Consider the following 19,242-nt stretch of genomic DNA (forward strand, 5'->3'; position numbering starts at 1 on the left):
ACACACATAGAGAGTTCTTGCTAAGATCTTTTTGGGAAATGAACCAAGGACCGATTTATTCTAAAATTTGTAACCATGAAGCGTGAAGTGAAGGAGGAATCGGTGGTGAATGGATGGTTTTCTTTTAAGAAGATGAGAAACTCCATAAATTGTTTTTATTGTACGGATGCAGGCAGGTCACATTTTGCTGAGCACCCAGGGCCGAAGGAGGAGAGCGAACCCATACATTTAGTGTGTCAGCTACAGATGGCATAGGTATATATGTGTTGAAGACATTATATGGCTTCCTCATATACTTACAATTTGTATACTTACAAAAAAACACCGACTCTCTCCACTTGTTTTCCCCGCTTTGTCCTACTTCGCACTTCTGACTCGTGCCAAAAACTTTATTGACCCATACCATGAAGGCTTTTCATTCCAAAGTCATCCCCTTTAATTTTAGCAGCACAGGACCGTTTGAAATGCACTCTTAATGAGGGGGAGATTTCTCTTCTTCTTCTTTTAGCAATAGACACTCCCCGGGACGTATTATCGATGATGATGGCACAGAAATCAGCACCATTAAGGTATAAGCGCGACCATCCCGGGAACCTTTTGATATGACCATATTAAAACTTCTTGGTCTGCCGATTTTAGTCACCTAAGTAGAGGCATGCCCATCAAGAGAATATATTAAGCCCCTTAGCCGGCTGGTACGATTTTTCTCGATTTATTTCTTTCGTACTCCATAGCGCATTTTGCAGTTCTTAAGACTGTTCCACACATCTGCATGAGCTCGGGGCGGTAACCTTAAATTTCTCAGCTTTTCTGCTCGTGGACCTATTCATACGGCTCTCCCTCGAGGGTTTTACTCTTCCTTCTATTGCCGTATTAGTTTAACCACAGTTGGCACATGATCGAAGCGGTTTATGTTGTGGCCGTGAAGGTCTTCTTGGTGACGCGTGCAGTCAAAAGATTATTTAACGCCTAGTCTAGAGGCGGCAGTTCTAACTGTACATTCGTTTTATTTTGTTTCATTGATTACGTACTCACACAGAGCATTTATCTGAACATAAATTAAATGAAGGGTGGAAAGGAATGGTCTAGTACCGAGCCCTATGCCGTAGCAAGTTCACCATTACTAACGGAGGTGGATCGGTATCTGGGGAGCTCCATTAAAACACAGTGGGAAACCCTGGTGTGCAAACCGTCCAGTAGGTAAGAAATCTCAAAAAATCTTGGGGGTAGGTATATTCGACGCCCTTCAGGCCTACGTCTGAAGCGTGCCGTAGAAACAGGGTGATCTCGAAAATGCCACCGCCAAGCAATACCAACTATTAGGCGAAAGTAGCACTACGGATTACCACATACGCCCGACTTTTGCTTCTGACAATACAGTCCATCGCAGGGACAGTTTGTTTGGTCGCGAAGTTGGTGTGATAGGCTCTGCTGTACGCATCATCACCACCCTGCATGAAGCTCTTCCTTGAGCTTCATGAACATCACTTTATGGGGTAATTAAATTGTAGAGCTATTTAATACTTTAAGGTGTAGCTTTGCGCTGTTTTTCTGATTAGATAATCTTCGTTACACGATAGATCTATTCACAAAAATTCCTCTCATAGATATCCCTACTGAATTTATTTGTTTTCCCATTACTTTTATTTCTTCATTAAAAAGCGCTTCCCTATCAATAATCGAGCTCATGCGTGCTGTTACGACATATTTATTGTGTATCAAATTCTTAAGCGGATAAGATTACACATACAAGAAATGCCAACAACAAACAAAAAAATTTGAAAATAAACAAGAAGAATTGAAAACAGCTGTGGTGGCAATGAGCTGCGTGCGAGCGAGCAGCGTAAAAAGTAGCGGCCAAAAGGATGTACATGCAGATCAACAGCAGGACTACAGGGACTAATAAAACTGCTCAAGCATGGCTTGGCTTTCGGTTGCCTTTTTTGAGTGGCGTGAGTGTTAGTGCCAAATCTTGGTTGTTGTAGTTATTTGCACAACTTTAGCGTACTTATTTTGTAGTTGCTTGTAATTCAGGGCTTCCAAGCTTGTAATCCTTGGAGATCAAATTTTTTGCTGGCGATTCAACAACAATTGCTTGAAAGGTAGGAAGCAATTGTTTGATATGAATATGAAAAATCTTTTCGCTTCCTAATGGTCCCTTGACCTTTTTTCCCTCATGTTCTCTTTTACCTATTTTTTTGGCTTCCCCTTTGTTGACATACCCTGCAGCTATTTGTTTTAAGCTCGCACTGCCTTTAAATCATTTGCACATTTATTTGAATTACTCACAAATTCCTCCAAATATTTATATATGTAAATAAGTGCGGCTGTGTGCGTGCAAATGTGCGTTATGTGTATATAAAAATTTATTTGATTTGTTGAAAGCATAAACATGCAATTTACATTAAGCCCTCAAGCTAATGCTTTCCATAAATGCAGACTTGCGGAAGGTACTTAGGTAGCTTGAGAAGTTTTTCAATTTTTATACTCAGACGAGCAAAGCTCACAGAGTATGTTAGCTTGGGCGTCTTTGATTGCCTCGCACACACTGGCGTCATCCCTATATGTCGACTCGTAGGTGCTTGTTCCATTCCCCCATATTGAGGTGGAGCCTACTCATGGTGCAACCTTTTAACGCTTCTTCTCCAAGCTCCCATCAAAACCCCTTTCCTATTTCATTCAGAGCCAAGTTTATCATGGATCAAGAGCTTTTCTGTAGCCTAAAACTGACTAAACTTAACGAAGTGTCTCACCCTGCAAAAGCTGCCCCATACTTTCATTTATCGAACATGGCGTACTCGATGAAACTCGTAATTTCGAGTGTTATGCGAACAGCGCCCGTGGGATTAATGGTACTGCGTTAGTGTGTCCTACTACGGTTGCCTCCAGATACCTGCCGTCCATTGGTTGTAATTAGTCTTAATGATATATTGGGGGCTATGTCTCAAATGACCAGCTTTAGCCTATACTCGTGGGTAGATTTATGGAGCTGAACAGCCCTTCAAAGTTAAGGCGGAATCGCACATTTCGGTGCAAAACCCAATCAGCCTGTCGCCACAAACACGCCGAACCGAATAGTCCCACACATGATGTAAAGGTGGCTGATGTGGGATGCCAGCGCGGTGGAATTTCAACAAGAAATCTCTCCTGAGGATGAACAGAGGCTTATTGCCGCTTCAGGTAGACCTGATCGGCTAAACAAAGCTGTGAAGCAACAGCGGCTATGTGGTGCCACTTGTAAGCTCCTTAAGCGACTTCTAGTATAAGAATAAGGTGTGACAAAGCAAGAGAGCTCACCAAGGAACCCCGGAAATCAGCGTAAGGGGTCAAATAAAAGAGGCCCCTCCGCTAGCGCAAATCTATCAGACAGAAAGCCCAAGAAGGTATCGTTGCCCACCGCTGCCAATATACAAATATTGACAAAAGCTATGCATCGAATGCGGACAGCTAGGCAGTCGGCTTATACACCTGACCACACCAGCGTGGAACTGAGAATAATATAGAAAGCCATTCTGGGAGATTGGATGAGATAGCATGATTGTACCATAAACGCCGCCATTGACGGCTATACTATTCGTCTAGCTTTTTTTTTTCCTATCACCTGCAAGTGCTACCAGACGAAACAACGAAAGAGACATACATATTTCGGAGAGTGCCGCCTTCTTCGGTTCTTTTGTTTAAAGATGGAAGAAAATACCTTCGACCAATAGAGGCCTGTAGTTTATCTGTGAGTACGGAGCTGAACGGCGTTATTAAATCTCGTATGCCATATTTATGGTCATTTGAACTTGTTAAGGGTCGATAGAGACGTAAAATGTGTGTAAGATCATCTCCAAATGCGCATTTGGGTTTACCGTGTCTATCCAACACGCCCATTCAAGAATTGAAATGAGATCATTTAGTAATCATAGGAAACGTCACTCTATAAGAGGTTTCTGTACGTAGAACAATTGTAGTAAGATCAATTTAAGTGGAGAATAAATAAGTGGTTCACAGCATGTGAAGGAATGGCCGACTACTTGTGAATGTCAATGAGTCCTTATCAATGTACCATCTAAACTTCATGCACAGGGCCGTAGTTCAAATCATGAGCGTTTCTTCTTCGACTAAAGTAATTTTTTAAGACTATGACCAGATTGGAAGCATGAATATTTCGGTCACTTGCAACTTGTACTTCATACATAATAGTTGACAAAGATCAGACCGCTATATTCTCTCTGCCTTTGCAACGATTTTGCTCTGACGCGGATTTATTGCCCTGATACCCCTGGAAGGATTCGATATGGTGGGATAAGGAAAGACAAAAAGTCAGGTAAAGACCGAAGCGAAACGTGCACGGACTACAAGCGTTTAAACTACAGGGCGAAGAGGGTATCATGTAAAAATGGCTGTGCGGACAAGGAAAACTCCAGCGAAACAGCACGGATAAGGAAAGTCCTAGCTAGGAGAAATGTAGTACAGGGACCTATAAAGAAAGAGATCAGTTAATGACCACCCACTAGTAGAGTCCATCGAAGAGTTTCTCGAAGCACATTTTCACTTAGAACACGGAGCAGGTAGTGTTTAAATCGCCGAGACCACATAGCATATTCTCTGCCGTTTTACACACATCGAGTAGAGCGATCATAGAATGGCTTAAAATAATATTCGACGGATGCATACAACTAAATCATTTACCCAACTGCTGGAGAATGGCTCGTGTCGTTGTCCTACCAATGGCGATGAAGCTAAGTCAAATGTATCAAGGACTACAGACCAATCCGCGCTTCGATGGATCTGTAAGAGCCACAATAGACGTGGAAGTTTGGCGCCAGAGCGCTTAAATGGCAGAAGAGGCGATACAGGTTGTTGGCGGAAAGAGTAGGGTCTGCGGCTGTCTCATCACTGTAGTGTTTTTAAGGCTGAAGGCGTAGCTGTCACAAATGCAGTAGAAGCAGTGGAGGAATATAGCTTGAGCTGCAACCGTGTAAATTTTTACATCGACAGCCAGGCAGCAATTAAGGTAATAATCTCTCATAAAAAATATACATCTACATTGGGTCCCTATGCATATAAGCGAATTGATGGATATATGTGAATTGATGGAAATGTTAACGCGGGTGAGCTTGTACCGTAGGCGTCCCATTCAGATTGGGAGAGATTGAAAGAAGACGAGTTGCACATGACTGACCAAGCAGGAAAAGTGTAAAACCAATAGCGGGGATGCAAAGATCAACATTAACAACAACTAACAAAGTTACTCTTATTACCGAAAAGAGAAGACTGTAGGCTCATGAGGGATATTCTGATTGGACACTGCCTTCTTGTATCACAAGGTCGTGTTAGTGATAGCAGATGTAGATAGTGCGGTTTTGAGGAGGAACCGATCCAGTACATACGTTCGCCAGGGTAAGATTTCAGATATTACAAAAGGGCACAGCAGACTTCAACTATTAAAAGCTTTACAGTTATTAGACTTAGATGCAGCAACCAGCATAGATCCCAATAATCTTTAGTTATTTTTGGCAAGAGAACAAAGTTACTTTATAACATACATATGTCCTGGTTACTGATAAAGTTTTCAGTCGAGTTTCTCAGGTCGTTGACCAAACTTCTCACCAGTCAGTTCAATCTAACTTAGGTAAATACCCTGTTGTAAACCGTTATCTTTTCTTATCACCCTATTAATGTACATAAGTGTTAGTAGTGATAGGTGCAATCCATTCGTCTGAATCCAAAGATCACATCCAAGACAATTGGTAATGCATGGAATTTTATGATGTGATTGGAAACAAATGGCACAGCAGACTTCAACTATTAAAAGCTTTACAGTTATTAGACTTAGATGCAGCAACCAGCATAGATCCCAATAAGCTTTAGTTATTTTTGGCAAGAGAACAAAGTTACTTTATAACATACATATGTCCTGGTTACTGATAAAGTTTTCAGTCGAGTTTCTCAGGTCGTTGACCAAACTTCTCACCAGTCAGTTCAATCTAACTTAGGTAAATACCCTGTTGTAAACCGTTATCTTTTCTTATCACCCTATTAATGTACATAAGTGTTAGTAGTGATAGGTGCAATCCATTCGTCTGAATCCAAAGATCACATCCAAGACAATTGGTAATGCATGGAATTTTATGATGTGATTGGAAACACTTTTTTTTGTTACGAAACATGAAATAAAATTAAATTTTTTCTTGCAATTTTTCTTTATTTTTTTTGTGCTTTCTTCTAACTCGTCATTATTTACACCTTTCATATGCCTTATCCTCTTATGCTTAACAATGCTTTTTATGTAGTCAATTTTCATTGCTGTCATTCCTTGAATATCCGCAACCGCATTCGCAATGGCACCAACGAAGCCAATAGCCAGTTATCCTGCGGCTGAGCTCAGATGGTTAACGGCACGTCACATGGCCGCAATATTGTCATACCAACGCCTTTGTGTGTATTTTTGTTGTACACAAATGAAGCCCTATGCACCTTGCAACACGCGCCGCCTTCCCATATGTCACCCACACACACACACACATACATACGCACACAACTAAGGGCAACACGTCAGCTGGTCACAAAGTGTAGTGGCGTAACAACAAAACGAAAATTGCCAACTGTCATGAATGAGCCTAAGCTGGATATTCTTTTGATTATCCTTACCCATGAATGAGCATACGAAAATATATATCTATAAATAAAAAGAACAGCAACAAAAGCAAAAACAGTAATGGCCAAGCTCTAAGATTTCTTACAAGAATAAAAAACAAATATAATGAAACAAAATATTTTCTATTACGTCCTGCTGTGCTACAAAATGGAATTTCGTAATTACATTAATATTTTCCAATACCACGCAGGCTTGAAGCAAAATTCCTTGCAACATGCTAAACGCTCTTTCAAGCAGACGAAATCCTTTGTTAAAAGATGAGTTGCAGCGAGCTTTGATTGCGGTTATACTCATAAGGCTTTTGTGATTTCTATTCAATAATGGAATTTTCACTTAATCGGCGAATTAGTATTTTTGATAGAACATGATTTCTTAGCCCCCTAAAATCTGTGATCAAAAATTTAGCAAACAAGTAAGGAAGGTTAAGTTCGGGTGTAACCGAACATTACATACTCAGTTGAGAGCTATGGTGACAACATAAGGGAAAATAACCATGTAGGAAAATGAACCGAGGGAAACCCTGGAATGTGTTTGTATGACATGCGTATCAAATGAAAGGCATTAAAGAGTATTTTATGAGGGAGTGGGCCATAGTTCTATAGGTGGACGCCATTTAGGGATATAGCCATAAAGGTGGATCAGGGTTGACTCTAGAATGCGTTTGTACGATATGGGTATCAAAAGAAAGGTGTTAATGAGTATTTTAAAAGGGAGTGGGCCTTAGTTCTATAGGTGGACGCCGTTTCGAAATATCGCCACAAAGGTGGACCAGGGGTGACTCTAGAACGAGTTTGTACGATATGGGTATCAAATTAAAGGTATTAATGAGAGTTTTAAAAGGGAGTGGTGGTAGTTGTATATGTGAAAGCGTTTTCCAGATATCGACCAAAATGTGGACCAGGGTGACCCAAACATTATCTGTTGGATACCGCTAATTTATTTATATATGTAATACCTGCCAAAATTTTAAGGGTTTTTTATTTCGCCCTGCAGAACTTTTTCATTTTCTTCTACATAATATGGTAGGTGTCACAACCATTTTATAAAGTTTTTTCTAAAGTTATATTTCGCGTCAATAAAACAATCCAAATACCTTACAATGTTTCATCCCTTTTTTCGTATTTGGTATAGAATTATGGCATTTTTTTCATTTTTCGTAATTTTCGATATCGAAAAAGTGGGCGTGGTCATAGTCGGATTTCGTTCATTTTTCATACCAAGATAAAGTGAGTTCAAGTAAGCACGTGAACTAAGTTCATTAAAGATATGTCGATTTTTGCTCAAGTTATCGTGTTAACGGCCATGCGGAAGGACAGACGGACGACTGTGTATAAAAACTGAGCGTGGCATCAACCGATTCCACCCATTTTCACAGAAAACAGTTAACGTCATAAAATCTATCCCCCTACCAAATTTCAAAAGGATTGGTTAATTTTTGTTCGACTTATGGCGTTAAAAGTATCCTAGACAAATTAAATGAAAAAGGGCGGAGCCACGCCCATTTTGAAATTTTCTTTTATTTTTGTATTTTGTTGCACTACATCATTACTGGAGTTGAATGTTGACATAATTTACTTATATACTGTAAAGATATTAAATTTTTTGTTAAAATTTTACTTTAAAAAAAATTTTTTTTTAAAAGTGGGCGTGGTCCTTCTACGATTTTGCTAATTTTTATTAAGCGTACACATAGTAATAGGAGTAACGTTCCTGCCAAATTTCATCATGATACCTTCAACGACTGCCAAATTACAGCTTGCAAAAGTTTTAAATTACCTTCTTTTAAAAGTGGGCGGTTCCACGCCCATTGTCCAAAATTTTACTAATTTTCTATTCTGCGTCATAGGTTCAACTCATCTACCAAGTTTCGTCGCTTTATCTGTCTTTTGTAATGAATTATCGCACTTTTTCGGTTTTTCGAAATTTTCGATATCGAAAAAGTGGGCGTGGTTATAGTCCGATATCGTTCATTTTAAATAGCGATCTGAGATGAGTGCTCAGGAACTTACATACCAAATTTCATCAAGATACCTCAAAATTTACTCAAGTTATCGTGTTAACGGACGGACGGACGGACGGACGGACATGGCTCGATCAAATTTTTTTTCGATCCTGATTATTTTGATATATGGAAGTCTATATCTATCTCGATTCCTTTATATTTGTACAACCAACCGTTATCCAATCAAACTTAATATACTCTGTGAGCTCTGCTCAACTGAGTATAAAAATGGAACTAACGCGACATCAGCACGAACAGGCGACAGATATTTTAATATATATTTAAAAGCCATTCCATGCTGGATTATTTAAGATTGAAAGTTCAAAATCCTTGCGATCTGAAGTTTTCCTTCAAATAAATTCTGCGACTGCTTTGCGTTTTATAAGGGGCTTCACAGTATCTTCTATAGGAGATTGCGAAAAGACGAGTTATATTCCTGTCCCATCTTTCTATATCTATGGTATAGTAATACTTGTTCGAATGAAGGTCACATACCTTAGAAAACACTGCAGTACTGAAGATACAAACAACCCTTGATAAGACTTAGAATAATTAGCTCCGTCTGAGTAGTTGGTTGATGACCAGCGTCCATATCAGAGGTGAAACCCTGCGGCGTGCCAAACTGATTTCGTAGCCTCATACAACCCAATTTTGAACTAACCTTACTGCAATTTAGCATGCAGGCGATCCATCTGGTTATGACTACACGTACTTCAATGTAATTAAGACCATCCATGATCACCAGTTTAGAGACATGGTTGAATACCCCGGTAATGTCCAAAAAGACTTTTAAGGCATATTCCTTATAACACCTTGCTTCCTCTATATTTATAACCAACCTATGCAGTGCAATGTCTACCGACTTGCCTTTGGTGTATGCATATTTTTCTGTGGAGGGAAACTTATCATCCCAGTTGGACTTCATGTACACATATGTTACGCTCTCTGTGGTATTGAGCAGTAATGATGTTAAGCTGATGAACCTTTGTCTTTGGGATACATATACGCCTTTGGTAGGAAAACTACACGAGCAGTTCTCCAAGATAGAAGGATATGGTTCAGTCTTATGCATATATCGAATATTATTTTTAGTCATTCCACGATCGCCCGAGATTTGTAGCATGGCAGGGAAGATTCCATCTGGGTCCAACGTTTTAAGCTTGGTGAAAATCCTCACACCCCATTCGATATTGGTATCGCTAAACAAGTTCGACATTACCCGCCCAGTGGTCGCAGCATGATTGTGCTCTACGGGCTTTCTTGAATCATCTCCAGATGGGAAAAGAAAATCTTCACTTTTACGTGACCATTCCCCGTCTTCTTTCTTTATTTGTTTCGGGACTATATATTTCCCCTTGTTAGCAATTTTCCCAAACACACTGTTTAGCTAAAGCACTCGATTCCCACAAAAAAATGTTTCCTTGAGGCTCTCTTCGCCCTGGAAACTTTTTGCTTGAAGATTCTCAGCCGATCGCGATACTCATGCCAGCATGTTTCGCTTTCCGCGACATTTGCCATCTTGAATATTTCTTTTATCTGTCCTTTTATAAGAATAAGCTCCTTGCGCCTGTATGGCGGCTTTGCTTTTCCTCTAAAACTTCTTAGAGGGCAAGCTCTTTTATATTCAGCCATAAGCGACTATGATAGGAATTCATTGGATTCCTTCAGTTCCTTCACATTGGAAACCTCTTGGCGTTTTCCAAATATTGTTTCTACTTATTTCTGGAATTAATTCCGGTTCGTTACTAAGGTCCTTAGAGGTTTCTCCCTTCTCTACCTTTTTTACCAGAATGCTGAAGCTGATATGCTAATGGTCAGGAAAAGATGGTCTAGCATGGACCATCCCATCAAATCTTGATACATCATGTTCAATCTCAACATAATATCAAACCGTTCCTGGATGTTGGGCCTACATATATAAAAACACTACCCTTGCTGCCTATCTGCAAATCACTTTGCGCGTAGAGGGGGCGTTTGTCGAGAGAGGACTATATTTATCATTTGGCTATTCACTCAAAAAGAGCACATGTTGGGTTGAGTTATTCTTCATTTGATTTCTTAGCTGACATTGTTTTCACAGGGATATAAGAAGTCCTTAACAGTTTCGAGCTTACATCCATCAATAGTGACGTGGCTGTCAAAGCGTGAATGCGCCACTTCTTTCTCGAATGACAGCAGGTACGTCTTCTAGGCCTCAATTACTGCAAGATCCATGTTTTCCCTCTTAACCTAATCCAGAGAAAGCAGAGCTCAAGGCGCGTTTGCTTAGGCTGATGACACAAACATCATCAGCCTTTGCCAGCAATTCTACGTCCTTATAACAGTTTGTATCATCGCGAGTTACATCTGCTGATAATATTCTCTTTGTTTGGATTCGAGTGCCTCGGAGAGGTCTTTCGCAATTCTTGCAGAGCCAGTTGTGTTGCTAAACACTCTTTCGCGCTGTCAAAGACTTCTTTGAAGTAGATTCTTTTATCGTGAGCCTTCCCCGGGATCTGGAGCATCAATTTTTAGCACGCTTGATTGAACCAATACGCAATATTAAGGAGGCTGTAGTTGGTTTGGTTTGTGGGATGGCCTGTCTTGTGGATAGGGAACAGCACACTTAAGTTCCAATCTACAGGCACACTTCCATCTGACGGTATTTTTTATTGGGTTGACGCATGTTCTTTGTCAACTCTTCACCTCCGGGTTTTAACAGCATCGCCGTTAATCAGTCATTACATGGCGTTTTGTTATATTTTACCCGGGATATTGCCATTCTTAATTTTTCATAGTCGGGTGTCAGAACGTATTATCCGCCATCGGTGTAATCTTCTCCGTCGCTAGCTGTCAATGAGGAGAAGTGTTTCCTTCCACAACTTTAGCATACTCTATTTTTCAGCTGCCGGGTTGCCATTATCGTTCCTACAGAAATTTGTCCCGGTCTTGAAACCTTTATGCAGCAGTAAAGAAGAACTCTATAATATAAAAACGATAAAAATTCTCTTTGTTGCACACTTTTGTGTTAAATATTTAAATATTTCATACTATAAGACACTCATGAGCTTTTGAAGGTCCAGCTGTACAACAAAAAAGATACACAAAACTTGCAACTTAAAAGCACCAGGTCTTGTTGAATTATTATTTCACAAAGTACATAAAAATCGAAATAATGAAAAAAAATGACACAAAAGGGATGCCAACAAAAGCAGCATCAGTTACTGGTCCCATAAAAGACACAAACACACCAACAAACTTAAATTTAATATGAAAATAATGAAAATAGTAACGTAGAATATGTTACACATTGTCCGGTACATGGACAGACAGATGCTGTGTACTATTTTTCTTGCTTTTGTATAATAAAAGCAAGAAAATTTTTTTGCATTAAACTTAGTCAGCGCTTTGTTGTTATATTTACTTTTTCTTTCATTCGTTTGTGTCCATTAGAGTGCTAAATATGCTTTATTAATGTTATTTGCCACATACAATGTAGCATACTTTCGGGCGTATAAAGAGCTAGACCAGGCAAATGAAAGCCTTAAATGTGTATGCCTGAAAGGGATTGCATAGGAGGCGAGAAGAAAAAGGGATAAGTTGCTAGATAGAATAAACTACTTTAGAACTACTCAAACTATTGTAATGGTCTTTACATACCAGGTTAGGAAGGTAAGGTTGAACTGGCCGGTTCATAGACACCAAAATTTGCAGTTGATAATCTTGTCGATGGTGTGAGACTTTAACCGAACTCCGTTCCCAAGTATATATGCCGTGACCAAGAGCTGCCAACCCACCTGCCATGTGGATCGTGCCTGTTGGATGATTTGCGGACAGGTAATATGTTCGGCAGCCTTCCGGATACCGGGCAACTTCAGGAAGCATTGATGGTCTTACTACTGTAAAAGACGTTTCTGTAGCGGACGGTTCCTTCCCCAACACTGCACCGCTGAACACGCCATGTTGGGCAGGTGATAGTACGATCAAGATAAAGGACTCAATATTTTATTTTAACAAGGTGGAACGGAATTGCAAGGCAATGAGAATGAACTCGCAATAACCAATGCGTCGGACTCGGGGAACGAAAGTAGTGAAGAGTCAACGAGATCCGTGATACAAAATCATGCAAATGGAAGCCTAGAACTAAAGAAGAGAAGTGTACGGAGTAGAGTAGGAGGCTCTCTCGTAACACTGGGCAGCACTCAGAATTGTCCAAAGCTTGGAAGAAGTGTTCGACCCAGCAGAACTGGAGAGCGAGTGCTTGAAGTGGGCCCACGAGGTGTCAGAAATCGGTTCAAGGTATTTGCTGCAGTTGAAGGTATTTGCTGCGAGAAACCCTCGGTCCTGCAACCGGTACGAGTAGAAAGAAACTTCGAACGGCAGAAGAAAGATGCAACGTTCCGCGGAAGGAAGTCAAAGTAAGGATACCAATGGTAGTGAAATCGGAAGATATGCCGCAACTTCTGCAGAGTCAAAATGCGAATATACCGACACAGGATTAGAGGGCACTTACTGTATCTCAGCCTACGGAGGAGAGACAGCACTACATCTTCTAAATTAATAAGCAGGCAAAATGTATATAACACTCAAGAAAAGAAGTCCCAAAGAAAACAACCCTAACACGCTTGAAGCGGGTAAAGTTTAAAATGACCTTAAGAGCCTTAAAGTAAAGGAACAGTTCGAGGTCGCGGATATCACGACGAAAGAGGAAGACAGACAGCCAAATGGTGCTGCGAGTTGTTGTTATTGTTGTAGCCTTAAAAGGGCTAGTGAATAATGTAAACGTCAGGACGAAAGTATGGGAAGGGACCAAACAGCCCAATGCTGCTGCGAGTCTTACAGAGATAAACCTCCAACACAGCAAAATGGTTTCGCGGGTGAGAGCCAATAGCGTTCATATCCTCTACAAACGTCACCGTTACTAATAACACCGTCGTTACTCTCTGATAAGAGCTAATACCGTTAGTGTCGCCTCTGATCATAACCCTCAGTAAAACCAACGTCAACATTCTTTAATGAGAGCTAACGTCGTTTATATCATCTCCTAGCGTCACCATTACTAAAGCGTCATCATTCTCTGATGAGAGCCAACGTTGTTAATACTCTCTCTCTCTCTCTATGCGCGTCACCGGTACTAATAACACCGTAATAGCCAACGTAGAGAAAAACCTCTCTTTGAGCGTGACCAGTATTACCTTTATAATCTTCTGGTGAAAGCCATCGTTGGCTCTCTCCATAGAGAAGCGTCATAGTCCTTGGACTGCAAGCGTGTAGGGATATGCTTAATTCATGAGCTGCACTATGACACTCGTTATATGTATATACTTATCCATGTAACCCTTTTACTTCGTGAGCGTCACAGTTGAGTGCGGCTTTGGTCAAGCTTTTTCTTCCCAACCTTTCCTAACAACCGCCTTCTATTTATATAAACAGTATATGATAGTGTATACGTCTCAAATTATTTCAAAATTTTTGGCGTACATGGGTAGCCAAAAAAGGATGACCCCCCGCCACATCATTTCAAGACGGAAATACAAGCTAAATCGCAGTAGCAGCAAACAACCAAAAACAATATGCAGGCAATAGGAAATATGAAAAAGTAAACATTGGCAGCACACAGATATGTGAGATGGGGTCAGACAGCATTGGGAAGGAAGTAAAGCTGGAACCTAGCCGAAGTTCAGCAGAATGAAGTGTAATAGTGAGTCAAAGCATGAAGAATTCCGCTCTCTTATAAAGCGCATCCACTTCTATGACCATGTCTATACCCAAAAGACCGGTGCAATCTTCTACACGACAATTACGCTTCAAATCCAGCTTCTGCTCCTCTACCCGCATTCGATTCTTTCATCCACTTCGTATGTTTGCAAGCAGCACTTTTGTCTTCTGTCCACACGAGTGGGAGCTCACTTGTTGTAGGTACTTAACTTCACTTACGCCTTTCTCAAGCCGCTTTTTTATGGGCGTTGTCCTTTTTATACAAACAAATATTACTGCTTCACTTAGATGCCATAGTCGCACTTGTCCTCTTTTATTATAATCGGATACTTTTTTTTAGTTTTGTTTGTTCTTTTCGGTCAGACATTTAAATGGGCAACTGTGCTATGAAGAGTTCTCAGTTTCACCGCATATTATGTATGTATGTACGCATGTCGGAAACTCCAGTGTTGACACATAAATTGCACTTTCATGCTTTGTTGTGAAGTAATGACCCTCATCGTGTCGCCACATCGTATGTCTTATTTCCTCCCTTCGCTGAGTTTTGACATAAGTCATACGGTGCGGGTCTTTTCAAAGGAAGACCGTAGGGGAACGGGGTGTAAGGGAAGGATGCAATTTCGCTTTACGAGTCAAAAGGGGACTGTGGCTGGGAGCTGGTTTCTTCCCTGAGCAACTTAAGTTGCGACTCTGAGTCCATCTTCCTGACTCGGCTAGTATCTTCCAATGAAATGTCTAAGTTATAGAGAGGACCTGTATGCCCCTATTGGATAAAACCGTCAATAGACCCGAGGTACGTCATGCGTCATGTATTGTTGTAGCTTTTGCGCTGACAAATTTTATTTTAAGCTTGACAACATTTGGCAATTTAGGGTAGATAAAATGCCCCAAAAGGTTTCATTTTGAAAATATTACATTCCGCTCATTTTCGGAAATCTTAATGCCTAAAAAAATTGGTCATGTTACTGGGAACTGCGCTTTACTGGGAGTTCCACGGTGGCTGTGGCTTAAGCTCAAATGTGAGGAGATTCACTTTTGAAAGAAATTTACTGTAAAGCGGAGTCTTTATGTTAATCCATGCATGAATTGTTCAACTCAACCTTCGAGAAGGTGAAAAGTTGATCACATCCCTAAATTGTGAATGTTGCAATATGGACTGGATATCATTATTCATTAAGTGACAAAGAGTTTAGGTCGTATTTATGCAGCCTTAAAAACATATTGATATCAACTTTCGGCCCTGAAGTGTTGGCATTGAATGAAGCCCTCATAGGACCGATGATTTTAGTATTTATGTAGATCCATTACACCATTATTGATAGGTACTCACGTGAAATTAAGCATTTAATGTGGCCGAGAGTGGATAGCAGGTGGTCTGTTGAAATGACCAAGGCCTGCGTCGGTCTTATACGGGACTAGATCATTGCTACGACACTTCAACTTACGTCGCAGTAGTCTTGTGTGGTATTACAATGTGCTTTGCACACAGAGTATATTAATTCTGGTAACAGGACGGTTGATCGTAACGGCATAAATGAATCGAGATAAATATAGACTTCCACATATCAAAATGCTCAGGATGAAAAAAGGAGTTGATTGATATACGTCCGTCAGTCCGTCCATCTGCCTGTGCACACGATAACTTGAGTTAATATTGAGATATTTTATTGGAATTTGGTAGATGGATTCCTTGGCACTCATCTCCCATCGCTATTTAATATGAGCGAAATCGGATGATAACCACGCCCACTTTTTATATATAAAACATTTTGGAAACCACAAAAAACCTGATTATTTGGTAAATAATACAACTAGAATGTTGAAATTTGATGTGTGGACTGCTACTGAGACTATTGGGCGTGGCCCCGCCCACTTGTGATGAAATCAATTCTACAAATATTATTAATCATAAACCAAAAACCGTTCAACCTATCATAACAAAAGGAGGTTACCTTTACTATAAGGAATGCCTCGAAGAAAAATTAATGAAATCGGTTGAGGACCACTCCCACTTTTATATAAAAGATTTTTAAAATGGTCGTAGGCGAATAAAATAAGCTATATCCTTGCAGGAAGAGCTTGATATCAATGGTATCAATTTTCCCAAGCGGAATGACATTAAGAATTATGAAGAAATTCAAATTTTTACAAATAGGCGTGGCACCGCCTTTTTAAAGGCTAAGAAATTTCATGTGTACCGAGAGCCATAAATCGAAGAAAAATTAGCGGATCGTACTAAGATTGAGTACACATATTTCCTTGCAGCAGAAATATTTCTAGAAAAAATGGACGAGATCGGTTCAGGACCACGCCCACATTTATATAATAGACTCTTAAAAGGGTCGTAGAAGAATATAATAAGCTATAGCTTTGCGAAAAGAGCATAATATCAATGGTATTTTACTTTACCTTTATTGTCATTAAACTTAACGCTTACACAGCTTTGTTCAACGGCACCATCTATCAAAGCATTAGTAATTAGTTTACTACATAGAACTGCTCTAATAGCAATTAAAACACCACCACCCCACTCAAGACCGGTGGCGTTCGGGCACCGATCATTACGAAATACGTTATAATAGCTGTCAAAAAATTCGTTAGATGAAAAATTTTCATTAACCAGGTCTCTGATAGAGCTAATTTATCTGAAATAAACTGTGCAATTGAAACACACGCTGAGTATATAATATTTAGTTACACCCGAAGTTGGGCAGTCTTGTTTTGGTACCGATTACTTTGCTCGATCCATTTCAATGAGCACAGGTATCGAGTAAACACTAAGTGAGAGTTTGGAGAAAACATTAGTATGTAATTCTTAAATCACTACAAATCAAGCACCACCCAACACTAAAAATGAAAATTCAGTTTGCAAGCTCTAGATAATAATCAGTCGAAAAGCTCAAATATTAAAGTGTGGAATTGAACAACTTCTTTGACAAACTTATGCACGGTTTTTTCAGTGCGAGTTGAAACTCCAGTTAAAGTTAACCCTGCCACTTCGGCTGCTTAAGCTGAGATAAGCAGCAAAATTTTATGTTATCGAAGGAAGTGCCCAGGTTAAACTGCAGTCACTTTAACTGGAGTTTAAACCCGCATTGAAAAACCCGGCCTTAATAGACAAAGTATGTGTCCTACCGTTTTGGTGCAAAAATACAAGGAGTATATTGAAATCAGGACTATAAACAAATATTGAGCGATGCACATTCGTCATTCGATTAATGCAAAAACACTTTGGTGGCCGAAAGATAATTATATATGTATGTACATAACTGCATTTATATAATTGTAGACATATGTGTATCTATATCTACCCTCACGAGTCCACAAACGGCCACTAGAGTCTTCGCCTCATTAGAAAGCCACACCACAATTTTCAGCTCATATTTCATAGCCTACAATTGCATGAAAACAATGAGTCGGAAACCGACTACACCCCAGAGAACAGAAAATGGAGTCATATGCAAGGCAGGATGGATCAGACGAAGAGATAGAAGTTGTAGTGTAAGGGCGGCAAGGCAACAAACCGAGCGATTTCGATTTATTGTATGTACTACATTTGCTCAAGCTGAAATATTTACACACACATACACATACATTCGTACAAATAAAATTGGTGTCAATGTCCTTGCAGCAGCCTTGTATATTTACTCTATAACTGTTAGTTTTTTTTTTATATGTCCATATACAATAACGGAGTGTGGGGATTTGGCTTTCGGTTTCATTTTGGCAACATAATATCCCAAAAGAGAATTATCGAAGCAGACGACCGACTGAATGTTTGTGCTGTTGTCTCAACTACAGAACTGAGGCGTATGGATATGTTTCCGCCTAAGTGACAATATTACTTTATGTATAGATGTATGCCAAAATCCATAAGCATTCAGCCAACTTGCCACCACGGGTTTGAGTTTGATGCTTTAGTAAATGTCTTGTTCAGCTACATAGATGAATAGGTTCTGGAATATAGGAAAAAGACAAGGCGCTACAATGAATTTACCAGTAAAGACTTCCTTTTCGATATATTGTTACACCTAAAAAGCTGAACATCTGGTAGGAAGGATTTCTGGTTTAGTCACTTGAGTTGAGACTCGTAGAAGTACAGGGAGTTGCTAGTTAACCAAGAGAATGAATTTCAACTGTGAAGACACGCAACCAGGAATACATCAGAACGGGATCCGTAAGTCCTCACTACCACAAAGCACTTTCAGCACCATACTTACTTAAATAAACTCCATGAAAACAAAAGTGGTGATTTTATCAAAAGCCTGCCGAACACCTGAAAATAAACAAGGGCTTAAAGGTCTACCCTTACATTCTTCATAAAATCAATTATAATAGGGGCTAATAAACTAAACTATCTATTTGCGTAAATTAGAAGCAGCATTTCGAAAATGGTATCCTCCACAGGATTCTCAGTATGGATGCAACATCAGACTACCCTTCCGTCCCGTCGATAATGAACAAACATCGCCTTCTTTTAATCTCGCCTACGGTACAACCTTCGAAGGATGCGCCCTTTATAGCAAGTTCATCCGCTTTTTTATTCCCATTTATTACCCATATTCCCATATCCCATGGTACCCAATATATATGTATAGTTTGCACAATGCGTATTCGTTCCAGGGACTCCTTACACTCTTAACTCACTTTTAGATGTTTTACTATAAGACGCCTGAAATACGAGTACACCAAAGTGACAGTTTGTAGGATCTGTTTATTTCTAGATCAACACAATATACAGCAGACCATACTCTTTCCATTACTTTGGAACCATCGTTATATGGGTTTATCGCCTCATCTGCTATTTGAGCGCCCTTGTGCAAAGCTTCCACCTATGTATATTGTGGCTCTAAGTGATCCATCTAAGCGCAGGCAGGGACAAAGTAGTCTGTCCGTC

The sequence above is a fragment of the Eurosta solidaginis genome, chromosome 4, assembly GCF_040869045.1.
Source record: "Eurosta solidaginis isolate ZX-2024a chromosome 4, ASM4086904v1, whole genome shotgun sequence".
Classification (NCBI taxonomy): Eukaryota; Metazoa; Arthropoda; class Insecta; order Diptera; family Tephritidae; genus Eurosta; species Eurosta solidaginis.